This window comes from Papilio xuthus, unplaced genomic scaffold (assembly GCF_000836235.2).
Source record: "Papilio xuthus unplaced genomic scaffold, Pxut_1.1 DF826115.1, whole genome shotgun sequence".
In the NCBI taxonomy this organism is placed as follows: domain Eukaryota; kingdom Metazoa; phylum Arthropoda; class Insecta; order Lepidoptera; family Papilionidae; genus Papilio; species Papilio xuthus.
In genome coordinates, this window is record NW_013532534.1 from 1,074,522 (window position 1) to 1,086,731 (window position 12,210).

The window sequence follows — 12,210 nt, forward strand, 5'->3', positions numbered from 1 at the left end:
CGTACCGTTGAAAAGAATCGTATCATCCCCGACCAATGGCAAGAGCATACCAATGATGCCACCTCTTTTGTAGATAAAATCCTACCGTTCTGCCACCCGTACGGTGTTACCATCTAATAATATATATAAAATTTAGCTTTTATAATATAACGTAAGTATAATTACAAATTATAATAGTTTAGAGGTGTCTGGCAGGGGGTTGTAACCATACTAAGTGTCTGGCAATGAGCAACGCGAGTTTTAATATTATTATGAACAAAATATATAAAAAATTAAGTTTTATAAATTTACAAATTTGAGGCGGAATTTTATACACCTTTGCTACCTGTTTCCTGCCAAAGCCACCACTACCCAGGTTTCATGGGTGGGGATCATTCTTACCTGTATTAGGGATATACATAGAACTTTCAGGTTTTATAAAAATACGAAGGTCTGGCCCTCACGGGCTCTTGCTCTATAGGGACGCATATTTAGCTCACTATAATAATAACTGATAAGTGGGAATCTAATTAATAAAGTTAAAGTTGGCATTAAATCAATGTTCAAAAATAATATACACACTTATATAGTTACTAATATAGTGAGTCGATATCAAGTAGCCTTCTATGAAATACCTCTACTAAAATGATCCTATTATTATTGGGGAAATAAAAACAAAATATTGTTATATTTTTGTACATTATTTATTATATTTCTACATAACTTAATTTATTATTACATTAAATTTTAGTAACGTCTTCATTTCGTTGCTATGCAGTCAGTGTCATATATATCGTAACAGACAAGATATGCAAATATATAGGTACACCAAAAGTAATCAATTATATCGGTACAACAAAAGTCCTCAAATTAATAGATACGTTCACCCTGCTCAAATACATCGGTACATACATATCGTCAAATATATGAGTACATGCAAGGTGCCCATAAATATCGTAGCAGTCACAGCGCCATAAGTAACTAAGCAGTCAAGGTGTGCAAAAATATCGTAACATTTGACAAAATTGAACTCTATCTCTATATAATTGTGATACAATTTGGAATAAACTACTTCTGTTACATTCATTTGACATTTTGTAATAACATTATAGGTTGTCCGGAAAGTTCGTTCCGATTTTCGATAGGAAGCTGAAGTGGATTTATTTTCGGATTTCCACCATATCGAACGTCACAAAAATTTCTATATTGTGAATAATTTCATTTCATTGGTTGAGATAAAAACTAATTTTTAAAATTTTAGCCAAAAATAAAAGATGTTTTAGGTATAGAGTCGTACCAATATAATTTAAAAACATTTCCAAAAATTTAAGAGAACAGGGTTTTAATTTTCCTTATAAAGCGGCACGAACTTACTGGGCAACCCAATATTTTTTTCTCCTGTCATAACGCTTAAATATAAAATTTTGTCACGCCGAACATGACAGATACGTAATAACTAATATCAAATTTTGCCTTGTCACAATATATACTAGTTTGGCTCAGTATTATAGTATGTTTGCCGTAATATGTAAGGTTACTGGTTCGAATCTCATGCTACTTTTTTTTCATTTTATCAATCACTTATACAGGGTTATTTTTTCATAACCAGTAAAAATTTGGTAATGTAAGATTTTGCTCGACAATTTTTTTATAATTTTCGCTGTCGGGTAGAAAGAAATTTAAATAAAGTTAACAACAATTAGGGCAGACCATCGCGGGTGAAGTGAGTGGTCGGAGCGTGGATTGTCTTTGCGGGTTTTAAGAATGGTACGCGCGGAAACTATACATACAAGTGTTATCTACATATGTGTGCGCGCCCACGCACACTGGAATGTTTATTGCAATCGACCAAAAATTTGATGTAGTTTGGATATTGACATTCAGTTTTTTTTCTTTGTTTCTTAAATATAATCAGTATCAGTAAAAGGTAACGTGATATTTTTACCGGTACAAGTTTAACAAACATGAGTAATAAACAAATTACATGCAAATAGCATCGCTTTATCTCTTTCATTTTTGTTTGAAATAGAAACGTACTTTAACGGTCAAACTCATTAGTCCAAGGCAATATCAAAAAGTACCTAATAACTACGGCGATAGAATTTAATTACATGTACTTCGATATTAAAATTAAAAAGCTTAAATATAAAAAAAAAATAGCGGCTTGGGATTTGAACCGCCGACCTTACGTACCAACGGCGGCGAACGGTAAGGCCACGAGACCAAACTAGCATATATGATGACAAACTTAAATTTGATGTTGGTTTTATCTACCTAATATGTGTCATCCGCGACGAACACTTTTAGTAAATTTTGAAAAACGGTTTGATGCAAAGTGTCAAATGAATTTAACAGAAGTAGTTTATTCAAAATTGTACTACAAGTATATAGAGATAGAGTTCAATTTTGTCAAATGTTACGATATTGTTGCACACCTTGACTGCTTAGTTACTTATGACGCTGTGGCTGCTACGATATTTATGGGCACCTTACATGTACTCATATATTTGACGCTGTGTATGTACCGATGTATTTGAGCAGGGTGAATGTATCTATCTATTAATTTGAGGATTTTGTTGTACCTATATAATTGATTACTTTTGGTGTACCTATATATTTGCATATCTTGTCTGTTACGGTATTTATGACACTGACTGTACATGCACAGTATGTACAACTCCTCCATATTTCTATAATTACATATAGTCTTAAATCTATGATATAAAATAAAATATTAAAAAACTAATAATTTACTAAAATATGTCATTAAAAGGAGTCCCTTTAGGCAAGGTCCCGAAGATACTGGCAGCGTTCCCCCTTTGGACAGCTAAACTAATTCTTTGAACGAGGTAGCTGCCAGCTCTTCGGTCCCCTGTGATGTCGATTATTTTTTTGGAAATGTCCTTAAAAAGTCTTAAAGCGCTAGGACCCCACGGACCAAGGGTCTCGACGCCGAATGGGACAAAATGATATTCGGAGCCTAGACCCCTGTATTTGCATGCTTTTGCCTTTTCAGCCGCTTGTTGTTGGTTCCATTTAGATGGGAAGGGGCCAGCGTGTATGAACAGGTTGCATCCCATACTAGCACCTGACTCATCTTCCATGGAATCAAACTCATACCGTCAGGTCTCTTGCCATCGTCTCTTGCTACACTAGTCGGCTCAAGTAGACTTGGCCCGTTGATGGTGGCAAGAGACCGACGTATGATATCGTTGAGTGCGGCATGTCTCGAGAAGCGGCCTGCACTTTTTAGGCAAGACAGTCCGTGATGTCCTAGCTTGTCGACATCACTGCCACAGGGACATTTATGAGGAGCGCAGACCGGAGCCCCAAGCCGAAGACAGGTTGCGATTCGGAACGTGTCAGGTTCCAGAAATGTTCCTGCATGTGGCGAAGGGTACGCGTGAAGCCAGTAGCCAGCCTCATGCGTACCCACAGCCAAAAGCCTAGCACGCGCCAAACCTATAATAGTATAAATTATAGAATTTAAAAGATTTTCGTAGGTTAATTTGCAAAAGATATCATCCCAGCACCTCTGTAAATTTAGAGAAACTGGAAAATTTTGGCCTGGGCATGCAATTAAGAAAGCATTTCTAGCTTCTTCTAAGCCAGCAATCTCGAAGTTTGAAGGAAATGCCCTTAAAATTTTTCCTACGAGATTAGCTGAACTATGGACAGAAGATAGGAAGGCTGGTAAAGCAACACTAGAAATTTTGCGAATCCCTAAACCACCATAACGGATGGGTAGGGATGCTTGGGCCCAAGACTGCTCGTTCAGCTGTAAATTAAGAATAAACTCTAAGTTAATTTTGATTAAGTCGTCTACATTTGATAAAAGATCTGCGTAATTCCCAAAGGAGCAGCAACGGAGCACATACGTAAATTTTGGAACCAAAAGACAGAATTTTAAGACGCAAAGAGCATAATGTGGACTAATTTCATGTAGACGGTTTGCAGAATTTTGAAATTTAGTAATTGAATTATTAATATATTCTGAAATAGATTCATCAAAAATTGGCGAACCTAAAAGTTAAAGGGAATTACTGTTAACTATTTTAATATTTGGAGCCAAAATATTAAATTTTTGTTTAACGTCATTTAAATTTAAACGCAGTTATTTAGAAAAAGTTCGCACTTGCTAAAATTGAGATCCAAACCAATGGCTTCAAATTTATTTTTAATTACAAAAAGGTCCGAAAGCACAGTATCCACATCACCTCCTAGGGTTCCGTCGTCGAAATACCAAACGTTGAATTTAGAATTTAAATTTTTGATTATCGGATGTATAGCCAGACTAAAAATTGCAGGCCCAAGGGGATCACCCTGTTGACAACCTACTTCCGAGGACAGTTTATTAGAACGATATAACAACTTTGTTAGGTCGGCGTAACTGAGAAGAAGATAATTGTAAATTTCCGGTTTATGTTTTTTATTTCCGTCAGCAGGTTATCCCTATTTACCGAATTGGAAGCATTTTTGACATCAATTTTGAGCAACACGTCGGGCCGCCCGTAAGTTAGGAAAGAGCGCAAGACATGAACGGCTGCCTCACATCCTCCTTTTACACCGAAGCCTAACTGTACGAGTTCGAATTCCGAATTTAATTTTGGTAAAATATGTCGAACAGCAATTTTGGAGGCCAGACGTCGTAGTGTTGATCCAACAGCAATTGGTCTCACCCCTCCGTCCTTTTTGGTGAGAGCAATAAGGTTCGCGCCGAAAAGAATGGGAACAAATTCTGGGTTGACATTACCAGAATACATAAAGTTGATTCATTTAGTGATCAAATTTACAAGTTGCTTGCCTGCATCACCCACGAAATGCGATGTTAAATCTTTCAAATGGTGGGGTGAGATCTCATCCAAACCTGCAGCCGAACCTGGTTTAAAAGATAAAATGGCATCCGTAACGTCTTTATTTTGAATTTGAAGGCAATTTTGCCCTGCTGTTGATGGGTCGAGAAAATATGGGGTCATCAAACCGCTACGTTTTTTCGTATTTCTATTTCTGTTCTTGTATTCTTAGTTAAATGTTGTTTCATTCATTTTGTTTTTAATTAAAATGTGTTTTCGTGAAAAACGACGCTGTACGCAACTGTGTTTTAGATGGACTGATTATGGTAAGTTACAATTCAATAAAAATTTTCATGTTATTCCCATACGTCAGACTCAATTAAACATTTAAATTTTTTCGTATTTTGGTGTAGTTTTTAGCACCACAGTGATTTATACTTTCCGGTTATCATATTGAATGGTGCCCTACTTCTAATACATTTTACATATCAGTTCCTATACTTGACAGGAAATCACATTCTGTTTGTTTGTTGTAGGTGCACATATACACGGTTTCCCCCTTCCTGAGAGACGGTCAGTGATGTTCAGAAAATGTGTGCCAATCACCGGAATTATAGAGCCATAAACTGATGTGTCTGAAATTTGTAGGTGGGTTCCATGTGTGTATATGTAAAAAATATAATTTTTATTGTAAAGAAAAATTTGCTTGCCTATGTTGTAAGAGAATATGTTCAGAGTGTTTAAACTCGCAAATAACTACAAATTGCCAGTTGCCAGCTTGCATATGACTGAAAATATTTTGGGGTTTGGTTTTAATTACAGGGTATGCATTCTTTTGTGACCGCGCTATACTATTTATTACCGTAAATGTAATTTTCAAATATATATATTAAAAATTAAAATATTGAGCTGATATCTTGAAAGTCATTGATGTATATGTACTTGCATAGATTTAAAATTAAGTTATGTAGAAATATAATAAATAATGTACAAAAATATAAAAATATTTTGTTTTTATTTCCCCAATAATAATAGGATCATTTTAATAGAGGTATTTCATAGAAGGCTACTTGATATCGGCTCACTATATTAATAACTACATAAGTGGGTATATTATTTTTGAACATTGATTTAATGTCAATTTTAACTTCATAAATTAGATTCCCACTTATCAGTTATTATTATAGTGAGCTAAATATGCGAACCTAAGTATATAGGTACCAAAAAAAAAAAATTAGTTCACCGATTATACGCATGGAGCGCCACAATCGCCGTGGATCCACGACTTCGTGCGAGTTGCCCCTCTTTCTATAGTATACTTATTATACTCTTTGGTATAAATCACAATGGTGCTAAAAAAAAACTACACCAAAATACGAAAATATTTAAATGTTTAAATGAGTCTGACGTATGGGAATAATATGAAAATTTTTATTGAATTGTAACTTGCCATAATCAGTCCATCTAAAACACAGTTGCGTACAGCGTCGCTTTTAACGAAAACACATTTTAATTAAAAACAAAATGAATGAAACAACATTTAACTAAGAATACAAGAACAGAAATAGAAATACGGAAAAACGTAGCGGTTTGATGACACATGAATGTCTCGATGACACAAATGATGTTTCTTCTTCTTAGCCATAAGATGAAATTATGTTTACCAAGATTTAAAAGGTGGCGCCACTTTCCATACAAATCGTCCTTCTTCTAAGTTTCCACCCCCTGTGTCATTCGACTATCAGTGTCTACTACTCTCGAGTGTTCCGTGTGTTTTATTGCGATACTTCTGAGTGATGCCCGGAGTATTATTCTAAAGGTGAAATCATTTTCTGAAGAAGAAGCTCGGCTGCAGGCTCCTAACATTGCGTTTAATCAAATATACAGACGGATTTTAGCTGCAACAGGTCAGTGTTGCCAGTTTCTAATATGTAAATTACCCAAAATGATGATAGGAATGGAGACATATGACGATTGATCATTTTTTACATAATAAGATATAAACATTCTTGTATAAGAACGGTGTAGCAACCTACAGGTCGATTTGTTATGTTAGACCTGTTTCATGAAGGGTAAAATTTCCTCAAATTCCGTCAAATCCAAAAGTGGGATACCAATAATATCAGTTGTTAATATTTTTAAATAGTCACTCTGTTATCATTAAAATTATTGATAACGACACTCTACCCACAGTCGCCACTAAGCTCTTACAAATATATGAATACAATGAATTTATTTCTATCACACACGTTGAATCACAAAACATTTGTTACAGGTGTAAGTCAAGGGCTAATTTAAAAAAATTGCTAAAGAGTGCCAAGCAGCAGAAGAAGCTGGTACTAAAATACGCACACCAGGCAAACAGAGAATACGACAAAGTCGATTTATTCACATTCTTCAAAAACGTGTTTGACCACAATGATTGCAAACTTGGTTTTCAATAAATCCTAAAATAAACTTTTTTTTTTTTACTTACACCTACTTTCTAGGCCTACCACTAATATCGAGATGAGTCTTTTAACAGGGAGAATCCCTATGTCAGCAGTTTATCGTAAATACAAACTAAATAATGAAAATAAAAATATGTCACTTTCCCGATTTTTGTGCACATTGGAATTAACAAGCAACATGAAACGACGACCGCGACACCCGTCAGTTCATAGATAAGTTGGTGACACTGTTAGTAACTACTAGTTCTAATATGTCACTTACCGACACGGATTGTAGCAATAAAAGGAAAAAAATAAAAACCGTATTTCGAATATTTAAGAAGAAATATTTTTATTTACAATAATTATATTTTTCGGGCCTTGTTGCTGGGAGTGCTACCCAATTATTCGAATTTGCGTTTTACAGTCTGTAGGTGTGTCGGGAAACGTATAAATTGCGCTTAAAGTTGACTCATTCTCTTGAAACTTTATTTATAATGATGCACGTTCTACATAGCTTAAGGTCAATAAATCGCCACAAACATTCTATAATAGAAAATCCTTGTTAGTTCGTAAGCCAAAACCAAATGTATGATGAAGTATCGAGAGTCCGTAAGATTATGCCAGGGTCAACGTAAAAGGTTAAAATCTTCGAATGTCCAGGTAGATAAGCCAAAATCCAGAAGAAATGTGTCGTATATCAGAGAAACGCTAGGGTTAACGAAAAAATCACATAATTTGTAACGAATATCACGTAAATCAACAAAAACAAAATGAAATAAGTTAAAGGCTTGACATTGTCATTTACTATGTCAAGTCAAATAATCTTGTTCCGTTGTACCATTATTACCATGATTAACAACCCAAACAAGCGTCAATTTCGTCATTTTTCGCACAAAATAAATAGAAAATTCAAAATTAAACACAACTATTCGATTAGATTAATAAGGTTAAACATATAGGAATCACGTTTCATAAATATTAATTTTATAAATATCATTTTTTTTTTATAATTATCACGTCCTACTAGTCAAATCCTTTTAGTTGATACTAATGTGGGGCTTGAGCAAAAATGTTATCCGTCATTTTATGATGGGGGGCATTCTTGGATTTACAATGACACCAAATGTAAAAAATGGCTTTTCATCATGACTAAAGCTACGTAGCAATTTTCAAAAAGTTCTGATAACGGGAAGTGTGTACTAGAGACCCGTTAAATTAATATCCGTGATAATCCTAATAAGACATTGATTTCGTAATAAAATGATGAATTACCTATTATGTACTTTCTAATTAAATTAAACTTAATTTTATGATACAAAAAAGCCAAGAGAAATGACAAATAATAATAATTTCACACATTTATAGTAATTCCAGCCAGGGTGGACGGTAATTGTACCCAAGGGGCGGTCCATATTTGTCTTGGGTGGACAATTTAGTTTTTTTTTCGTGGGCCTAAAAGCAGCAACAGACTTAAAAATATTTTTTAAATTTTACTTGTTACAATATTACAGTTGTTATTTAATTCCTTTAAAATTGATTTTTCAACTTTCGGAAAGCAGTAATTTCTGTTTCTTATGGTGTATAGCATTTATTTAGCCCTATGTTTGATGTTAATTTAACTTTTACTGGACCCAATCTTTTCATTGCTATCTTTAAATTTTATTTTTAGGGTTCCGTACCTCATAGGAAAAAAACGGAACCCTTATAGGATCACTTTGTTGTCCGTCCGACCGTCTGTCAAGACCCTTTTTCTGGAAAACGCGTAAAGGTATCATGCTGGAATTTATATCAAATGTTCAGGTCTGCGGTCGCTAGGTGCTGTGAAAAAATGAAACTTCTAAGCCAACCCAATCAAAAGATACAACCCTTTATGTCGCATATTTACGCAAATTATCGACATTCGCAAGGGAATAAAAACCTACGGGGTACTTCCCGTGAACTTAAAATTTTGAAATTTGGCACGAAGCAACATCGTAAAGCACAGATTAAGGAAACATTGCGAAAACCGTTAGTTTTTAGTTTCATCATATAAAAAAATATTTAAAAAAAAAATATTGCGTAAAAGGGTACTTAGAGTCGACCTAGAATCTTGAAATTTGGCATGAAGCAATGTGTGACAGCACAATTCTTCAGAGCACTCCCCGTGGTAGATAGGGTAGAAAATGCAGAGGGAACTAACGTCCCTCCGCAGCGCCAGAGTGTCGAGCCGATCAGTAAAGGGAGTGAATAGATGGAGGAAGGAAGTTGAGCGAGGCAATGCAACGCCGACCTCATAATACACTTAGATAAGTTGCGCCAGAGGGAGCTTGACACGGAGACTGCGGGGACGCCCGAAAAAAGTAAGAGCTCGGTCGTTGACGATTCGAATCGCTTTCCGTTGTATGCGGTCAAATGGAAGAAGCTGGTACTGGGGTGCTCCCGCCCAGAGATGCGAGCAGTATTCCATGTTGGTCCGAACTTGCGCCTTATACAGCTGAAGGCGGTGGCCCGGTTGGAAATACAACGCCGAGAATACTGATACTGGCTGAGGCAACCAGGGGAGTGCCCTCGAAACGAAGATCTACGACAAATGGCTGTTTTTTAGCGGTAATGGCGCATACTTGTATCTATATTATATTATATATATATATATATATATATATATATATAATATAATATATATACATATATATATATATATATATATGTGTATATATATATTATAATAAATTCTTGCTCTTATTTACCCCTATACCCCTCTATCTATGTTATTCTCTCCTGTCCCACTGGGTTGCCTGGAAGAGATCGCTTGTAGCGATAAGGCGGCCCTTGCTTTGTAAATTAGTTACTTGTCATGTTTTTTTAAACCTATTACAATAGCATTAAGAGTTAATAAATAAATAATCTTCTTTATAATTAAACATGTGTTTCTTTTATTTCAATCATAAAACCAGGCATATTTCAGCTAAAACACATTTTAATACAGAAACAGTACGAATTTGTGGCGGTCGGGAACTGTACCCTAGGATTGGTTGATAACTTTCAAGAGCTATGGCCATAACTGTATGCAGTACAAATTTTCAAACAGTTGTAGACCACCATATTTTAAGCCTTAAGAAAGTAATAACCGAAATTATTATATATCCACATAAATATGGTATATAGTATATACAAGACCATCTATTCTATGCATCATCCATCTATAGTGTGCGGCGTACGACTCTCGTCGCAGTGTGCTCGTCGGCCACGCGGGATACTCCATCCGCTCCGAGATGGACTGCCACGATTCGACCCCGCCGCCATCTTAGCTGCGGCAAGTTGTCCTCCTTGAGGATGACCAGAACACCTTTCTGCAATGGGTTGAGATTAGAGCGCCATTTTGTCCTCAACTGAAGTCCTGATATATATTCCTTGCTCCATCGACCGATTTAATTATACGCACCTACGAATGAGGTCCCATTATTGGAATAAATGTGTTTAGGTTTGACGCGACGTGACATAAAACGACGAAGAGCCGACATAAAATTATTACTTGTCAAATCACCTACTAACGCAATGTGAATGGCTTTAGTTGCGAAGCACGCGAAAACCGTAATATAAACTTTGACAAGTTTACAGCCGTGACCTTGGCGACTGGCTGACCACTCGCTGTCACACGTCGCTGCGGCAAGTTACCCATTATAGGATTCACTTCTTTTTCTTTAAATCGACAACATAAATAACAATTTCGAAAAGTTCGTTTAGCTAAATTTAGACCACCGATTGGCCTGTAAGTTTCCCTCAATGAACTCAATAATAAATGAGGGCCAGGAATAATGAAAAAGGAGCAGTACAAAGAGATACTGGAGCGAAACGCTGTTCCTTCCGGACTACGTATGATTGGAGATGGATTAACTTTCCAACAAGATAATGATCCAAAACATAGTTCTAAGCTATGCAGGGGATATTTAGAGCATAAAGAGATGGAAGGAGTTTTAAAAAACATGGAGTGGCCCCCTCAGAGTCCGGATCTCAATCCGATAGAGCTTCTGTGGGAGGAGATGGACAGAAACGTCCGTAGTCATTGTCCGACGTCAAAAGAAGACATCTGGAGGACTTTACAAGAGAGTTGGAACAATGTTTCACAAGAAACTATCAATAAACTAATAGCCCGGTTACCAAGATTGGTCAAAAAAGTTATAAAAAGTATGGGAAGATTTTTCGACGAAAAGTTAGTTTAAATAATATAATATATATTTTTTGTTATTAATAATAATGGCAATTATTATAGTTTTTAAAAAGTTTCCTATTTAATAAGGTAAATAAATAATTTGTAGAGCACTAACTTTTGGAGTTTTATTCAATATTGTAATTTTTTCAAGGTGGTCTCAAACTTTTGGCCGACAGTGTACATAATAATGATGTATCAACTAATTGTAGCCCATTAAACGTACTGAATAAAAGTCCGCGATAGCATTTATCTATATTTTATAGTTTTTTCACAATAACCATTTTTTATTTAGAATCATCTAATAAATTCATGCGCTACTTTCGACGCTATTATTCAAGTTCAGTATTAACCCTTATGTAAATATATGTGTTCATTATCAAGAGAATTTAATGTAGATGAAATTTTTCCTTTGAACTATATCATTCTGACAAATAGTTTAGGAGATATCATCAGAATAAAATAATGCGCGTCCGAAAAATGCAACAATTCGTAACAAAGACAAGCACAATTTTGATTTATTGGCTTACGTATAGGTCAAACTATATGACCTACATAAAAATGATGAATAAACAAATTTTAGATCATTAAATTTGATACATAAAAGTGTTTGGTTGCATATATATCTATCATCTATGTATGTCTTATAATAACCATGCTATTCTAAAGAGACATCGATTAAAATGCATACGAATCACAGCGTCGTAAACTTACGGTGCTATTATATTGTATTCGGTATAAATCCTTATCTAAATTAATATCTTTGACGGCTAGAGTATTAAGTTTAGATTATATTAGCCTTTCGAATTATATAATTCTG